General features: G+C 39.5%; 1 protein-coding gene across 7 annotated transcripts in view; it reads left to right on the top strand.

Annotated features, from left to right (window-relative positions):
• Positions 1 to 7,851, top strand: part of LOC147583527 (transport and Golgi organization protein 1 homolog) — a 136,500-nt gene that overhangs the window by 52,990 nt on the left and 75,659 nt on the right. The window lies entirely within an intron of this gene.

Below are 7,851 nucleotides of genomic sequence, written 5' to 3'. Positions count from 1 at the left end.
GGAAGGGACGGGGTGGGAAAGGGGGTGAGGTGGGGGGCGGGGTTTAAATGGGGATGGGATTGGGGAGGGGGGTGTGGCAGGAGAAGAAGGGGGTCAGGGAGAGTACCCGGATCAGATCAAGTACAAGAAGGGAGGGAGGAGGGTTCAGACAAGTTAGTAGCTCAGCAGGTCAGTAAATCACTAGATGAGTAGGCCACAAGTAGCCAGTTAAGTAGACTGTCAGTAGCAGGTGGAGCAGACGAAGATCTCTCTTCATCCAAGTCTTCACCTGTTTGAGCATTGGCATAGCAATTCAGACGCTTTATGCTCTCTCTCCACCAATCAGCTGCCTTCGACCCTGATAGCTCACAAAGGACACCCCGCATGACCATGGCTTTTCAAAAGCCCCTTCCATTATGTACATATCTGGGGGCATGTGTGTCTCTATGGGAGTGTCTATGTATGTCTGGGTTTTGTACGTGTATATATTAGTTATGTGTGTGAATTTGCTGCCCCTTGGGTCTTACCGTGTGTGGTGTCTGTGTGTGTGTGTGTGTGTGTGTGTGTGTGTGTGTGTGTGTGGGTGTGGGTGTGGGTGTGCGTGTGTGTGTTCTCCTCGGGGTGTCACTGGCCGTGTCTGCAGTGTGGGTCTGTGTGTGAATCTGTCCATAAGCCCCATACCTGTGTTCCCAGGTGAGGCTGGGTGTGATTCTGTGCTTGTGGTGTCTGTTTATTTCTTAGTGAGTATGGGTGTCTGTGAACCTCAGAAATGAGCTGCCACAAAGGGGACTCCCCAGGGGCGACTGGGTGGCGCAGTCGGTTAAGCGTCCGACTTCAGCCAGGTCACGATCTCGCGGTCCGTGAGTTCGAGCCCCGCGTCAGGCTCTGGGCTGATGGCTCGGAGCCTGGAGCCTGTTTCCGATTCTGTGTCTCCCTCTCTCTCTGCGCCTCCCCCGTTCATGCTCTGTCTCTCTCTGTCCCAAAAATAAAATAAACGTTGAAAAAAAAAATCAAAGGGGACTCCCCAAAGGTGACCCCCAGCAATGGGTGAATATGAGACAATCTATCTCTTCATTAGATTCTGTTGGGAAAACTGTATATCTACATGCAAAAGAATGAAAGTGAACCCTTCCCTTACATGATACACAAAAATCTACTTAAAATGGCTTAAAGACTTAAATGTAACACCTGAAACCATCATACTTCTAGGAAAAATCAAAGAGGAAAGCTCTTTGATTATGCTCTAGGCAATGAGATTTTGGGATTGGCACCAAAAGCATAGGCAGTAAAAGTAAAAATAATTTTTTATTTTTAATTATAATTATATAATATATATAAATATATATATTTTATTTATATATATTTATATATATCTAATATATATATTTATATATATTTATATATATAATTATATAATTATATATATTTTTTATATATTTATAATACATATATTTGTATATATATATTTTATATATATATTTTTTATGTATTTTATTTTATATATTTTATATATTTTTTTATTATATATTTTTTATTTATATCTATAAATAAATATATATTTTATATATAATATGAATATATTATATATATAATAATATATAAATATAAATATATATAATGTATATATACATGTGTATATATATATAATTATATAATGTATAATATAAATATAATATAATAATATATATAATATATAATAACATATAATATAATAAAATATATAATATATATTATATAAATATAAATATATATAATAATATATACATATTAATATTATTATTATTAAAAATATATATAAATATATATAAATATATATATATTATTTATATATATAAATACATGTTTATATTTTATAATGCACAAAATATACACAAAATGCACAAAATATAATGCACATAATGCACAAAAAATATAAATAAATATATATATTATATATTTATATAAATAAATATATATATTATATATTTATATAAATAAATATATATATTATATATTTATATAAATATATATATAAATATAAAAAATATATTTATTTTTTATATATTATATATATTTATATATATATATATATATAAACATATATATATAATTATAATTAACTATAATTAAAATTGGGCCCACATCAAACTAAAAAGCACAGGGAAGGAAAGGGAAGGAAACCATCAACAAAATGGAAAAGCAACCTACAGAATCGGAGAATACATTTGCAGACCATCTCCAAGAAAGAGTTAATATACAAAACAAATAAGGAGTTCACATGAATAGTTAACCTTAAAAATAAAACTACCAGTTATGTTACCAGGAAAAGAAAATGCTTATTTAGGAATAGCAGAGAACTGCCCCTTGGGAGAAGGAAGCTATAGCAAGTCTGGAGAACAAAGGAGAGGAACACTTTTGTAGAGGAAAGGAAGAAATTGGGAGGGCTATGATCTAGTGAAAGTCCATTGGAGTAAACTGGGAGATCCAAGTATAGTGGCTTTTCATTGCTTAAGTTGTGACCGTCATCAGCTGGGCCATCATGAGGGAAGAAGAAAGACCTTTCTTCCTCTTGCTGAGGTAGTATAGCAGTAGCTGAAGTAGTGTCAGCTTACAAGATATGTCTCTCCCAGTGGGTCTGCAGGAAATGACACGTGGTAGAGCCTGTGAGCTTCCCCCTTCTGGCCCCCTGACTCCATTTTCTTTAAGGTTTTATTTTCTTTCCAGTTCATTAGCATACAGTGTTGCATTCGTTTCAGGTATACAATAGAGTAATTCAACACTTCCACTTTAAATAACGTTTCCTCTTACAATTTTCCCAAAGTCAACAGCAAAGAAACCATATAACAGGGTGAAAAAGTGGGCAAGGACCCAAATAGACTTTTTCCAAAGAAGACATACAGAAGGCTAACCGGTATGAGAAAAGATGCTCAACATCGCTAATTGTCAGGCAAATGCAAACCCAAACCACAATGAGCTATTACCTCACACCTGTTTGTTAGGATGGCTATTCTCCAAAAGTCAAAAGATAACAACTGTGGGCAAGGATGTGGAGGAAGGGTGAACCCTTAAGCACTATTTCCAGGAATGTAAATTGGTACAGCCATTGTGGAAAACAGTTTGGGGGTTCTCAAAAAGTTAAAAATAGAAATACCATATGATCCAGCAATCCCACTTCTGGGTGTAGATCACTATCTCAATGAGACATCTGTACTCCCATGTTCATTGCGATATTATTCAGTAGCCAAGATATGGAAACAACTTGAAGTGCCCATCAAAAGAAAGAAAAATGGCCTGTGCATTCAGTGGAATAGTATCTGGCCAGAAGAAAGAAGGAAGTTCTACCATTTCTGACAACGTGGGTGAACCCAGAGGACATGATTCTAAGTGAAATTAGTCAGACGCAAACAGACAGATATTGTATAATCTCATGCACATGTGAACTCTTCATCTAAAGAAAAGTTGAACTTGTAGAGACAGAGAGTTGAAGGGTAGTTACCAGAGGCTGGAGGATGGGCAAAAGGGGGAGATACTGATCAAAACGTACAAACTTTCCATTGTAAGATGCACAAGTTCTAGCGACCTAACATACAGCCATATTGTATACTTGAAATTGACGAAGAGACTAGATCTCAAGCATTCTAACCACACCACAAAAACAAAGTAGCTATGGGTGGTGATGGATATGTTAACTAGTTTCATTGTGGTTATCACTTCACAGTGTATGCATATATCAACATATCACATTGTAAGTCTCAAATACATAAAATTTTTATTCATCAAAAATAATAAGTAAGTAAATAAAGACCAAAATAAAGAGATAAATGAACAAAATTCCAATGTGTGAAAATGACTTTGGATAATGCCTGAAACATAGTAACAGCCACCAGAGATACAAGAGGACCTGGGAAATAGATACATACGTGGTACTTCAGTATACCTGGAGCAAAAAGGTGAGGAGAGAATACAGGCTTCTTTTAAGAGATGAAGCTGGAGAAGTAACCAAAGCCTGCTTCTGCAGGACCTTGCAAACCAGTAAAGAACTTTGTGCTTTTTCCGGAAAGTACTGAGAAGCCATTGAAGAATTTCAATCATTCACTGACTGATTGCTGAGCTTTCATTGTTAAAAGATCACTCTGATTGGAGATGGAGAATGGGTTGACGTGAAATGGAAGTGGGTGGCAGGAAAAGTAAACAGGCCAATTTTAAGGCTGCGCATGAGATGATGGTGGCCTGGCCTATGTTAGTTGCGCAAGACTGGAAGTAGTGGGACGATGAGGCAATTGTTTCAAGACATACACGTGAGAGGTCTTGATGATTAGCTATTGGGGTTGGGAGAGAGGGAGAGGTCTGATGGGTCAGTTGCTACAGTGGGATCGAGAAGGGCAAGAGACAACTTGCATTGAGCTACGACAGGATGACCTCGGTGGGAATGATACAACTGGGAGGTGAAGGCCAGAACCCAGATGACCATATGTTGAGGAGAGGCTGGGAAGTGAAGAGTGGAGTCAGGATTATTGACTTGGCAACAGTACTGCTTGTTGCCACCTAACATCCATTCCCACCTTCTCTCATATTGAGAGAATTCCTGATATTTGGTTGGGTACATGGCTTTGTAGACTGAGCCTTTACATTACCAGGAAGTGTTAAGTTATGGTCAACAGAATGCAAATGGAAGTGAGGTGTGCTATGGGCAATGGCGTTAAAAGAAAGGATACGCTCTCCCCTCCCCATTTTCCTTGCCTGCTGGCTGCAAGCAGATCTGCTGTGCTGAGTCATCTTTGACCTTGTCAGTAAGGAACCACAGAGCAAGCATACAGAATCCTGGGTATCTGACACTATAGGGTAACCATTGTGGGTTTGAACATATACCTAGACTGTTACATGAAAGAGAAATACATATTTTGTTGAAGCCACGGTTATTTATAGCCCCTGTTAGAGCAACGCGCTCTATATCCAAACTATTACAGAATTTGATAAGAGAAGGGAGTGGCTGCTAGTGTAGAACCCAACATAAGTGGCATAGGTTTGGTGGGCAGGCAGTAGGTGGGAAGGCACAGGTATTACAGTCTGGTGGCAAGTCTGGTGACAGTTTTTATGTTGTGACAAAACACTAAGCTGTTGTCTATGATCATTCTCGTGGCGGATCACATGCGATCAGAACCTGAAACTCAAGAAGAAATTAATCGTAATATTTGGAACGTGGTGTCTGTGGGATGCATTTTGCCACTTTCACCAGGAACCTGCCACAAACAGACCTCAGGCTAGGGTCGGCCAGTCTGCCAGCACTGATTCAGGGGTATACAGCTCTTCTAAGGAAGCTCTTTCTGCCTGTAGATGACAATCCAATTTGGCGGCAACGAGAGTGACTAGTGCCGCCAAAGCCTGAGAGAGGCAAAAACTTCTGCACCCCAAACTGAAGGAATTACACGTGGCTTTCAATAGGTAGCCTAAGCAGGACAGGACACCCAAGCCTTTCTCAGTCACCTCCCCAATATGGCTGACTCAAGGTAAACTGGCTAAGTGCAAAATAGCTCTCATTGATTTAGTAGGGAGACTTGGTAAAGCCCAGAACAAGCTACACAGAAGACCAGAGTTTTCAGGCCCCAAAACTATGCCTGAACAAAATATTTCAGTAGGATTATTTACATATGGAATTTGACAGACATAAAAGTAGACCAGAAGCCTAAATGTTTGAGGGAATTTTCTTGCAAAAGAAACCATAGCCTAGGAAAATGGGGAGGAGAGAGCATATCCTTTCTTGTAACGCCATTGTCAATAAGGCATAGACTAGTTTGACCTCTAATACAATCCTTATGATCCCCTTTCTGCGCAGCAGGAAGTGGGCTGCAAAAGCCATCCTGTCCTCAAGAAGGGTATATTCTTCCAAACACCCACCTCAGATTTGTCCACAGAGGATGATGAACATGAAAGAATGTTCCAGAGGGAAAGACAAAAGCTAAAGATGACAGCAGAGGAAGGAATGCTTCCCAGACAGCAGAATCAGGACCTACTGAATGAACTGAGGCCCCAAAGAGCGCCAGGACAGGGTTCTGTCATAATTCATGCCCAGGGGAGTTGGATCATTGCTAGGGACCTATGTTACCTCATTATTCACTCTTCTCTTTCCAGTATTGGAGTTTTTATAGCAATATCCTACTCCAGGGATAGATATTGGTTGGTTTGGAGACTAGACATAACTCATGCTTTAGTTTATAGTTTGTCAGAGAGGAATTCTATCCCTACTGAATGGAGAGAACCAGGGAGTAGCAAGAGATACTAAATTTTGACCCAGATGTAGTCATTCTATGAGACCTGGAGGTTATATTTCTTGAATATGACAATGTTCTATGCGTGGGGATGATGCTCTGTGTGTATTTGCGGACAGTTGTTTAATCAAAGGGGTGGACCCTGACTGAAACTGTTAGTGGTCACTCAATAGTCATGCCCTCAGTTCTCTCATAGAAATGGAATGCCCTATTTCTGGCCGAACACATAACCACTCAAAAGGAAAGACCACATTTCCCAGCCTCTCACGAAGCTACGTACAGTCAGGCGACTAAGTTCAGACCAATTAAATGTGAGCAGAAGTGATATGGAAAACTTTCTGGTTATTCTCTGAAGCTAGAGGCATGTCCTCCCCTTTCCCACGTTCACTTCCCACTTCCTGGATGTGGACATGATGCTGAGTCCTCTCAGTTCTACCCTAGAGGTGGTGGAGCACCTTCACAGAAGGAACCTGAGTCCCTGAGAGGGTGGAGCTGCTAAGCCAGCTATGGACTGCATATGCCCAGACTATTCAGGAAGGAAGGAATAAGTTACTGGGTGTGTTTGTTGAAGCAACCGAACCTATATCTAACCAGACATTGCTCGAAAGAATTTGTTCGTATTGTAGACAGTAGGAAGCTAATAACAGCATTTGAACTCTCATGATTTGTTACAAGTATTTTTGTTCTAATGTTGAGTACATTGATGATATGCCAGTATCATCAAATGAAAATCACTAATCCCGAGTTTCTAGAACTTGAATAAATCTATCAATAACCCAAAACAGTCATTGTTTACTCTTTTCTATGTTTGCAAACGTGGATGGGAATTGGGAAGAAGAGCGCCAGCCACCTGAAACAGATAAATTTACACATCACACAGTTAGAAAAATGAAGTTAAAATTCCAACAAAGGATACGTGTTCGATATTTTGTGAAATACTGGGACTGCTTTGAAATGTATATTATCAATACCTCCTTTTAAATAACCTTCTTAGATTTTGCTAACTCGAGACTCTAAGGTCTACCTTTCCCTCTTCTGCTGAGTATCACAAGGTCTCCTCTCCAGATCTAAATGCTACAAACTTTGTTATGAGACAGTCTTATGGGACAATATCTAGAGGACTTTCAATGTGACAGTTTTTAAAAGAAACCCTGACATTTTTGTGGGTTCAGTGTTCAGGGCTCAGGGCTCTTGTGACTGATGAGCAATCTCTTTCATCAGGGCAAGACTTTGTGATAAAATCTTACTCGACTTCTGTGTCTGTTATCTTAAAGTCTACCACACCTGGCACTATAGTCTGTGGCCTATTTCTCTTGACATACTATTAAAAGTCAAGATATATTCATTGTTTCATTTTGCCTCACGGCCCCCAAGCCCCACCTTCCACAGGCAAAGGAGATTGTCTTTTAGGCCTAGGAGCCAATGAAAGTGATCCAGTACTTGGTTTGTTCCAAGTCTGGGAAAGTTCCTCCTGCCCCAGAGCTGGCATTGAAATTGCAAACGGTAAGCACTTCTCAGAGGAGACAGGGACAACAGCTCCCCCATCCTCCCAATATCCCAAGTCCCTTAATAGAGTCTGTTGTTGAAGTTGGTAGATATTCGTGTTCCATTTCTTTCTCTCCAGCAG

The sequence above is a fragment of the Puma concolor genome, chromosome A2 (genome assembly GCF_028749965.1).
Source record: "Puma concolor isolate L17-30 chromosome A2, mPumCon1.1.hap2, whole genome shotgun sequence".
In the NCBI taxonomy this organism is placed as follows: Eukaryota; Metazoa; Chordata; class Mammalia; order Carnivora; family Felidae; genus Puma; species Puma concolor.
The sequence above is the reverse complement of the archived record's forward strand: the minus strand, read 5'-3'. Positions and strand labels throughout refer to the sequence as shown.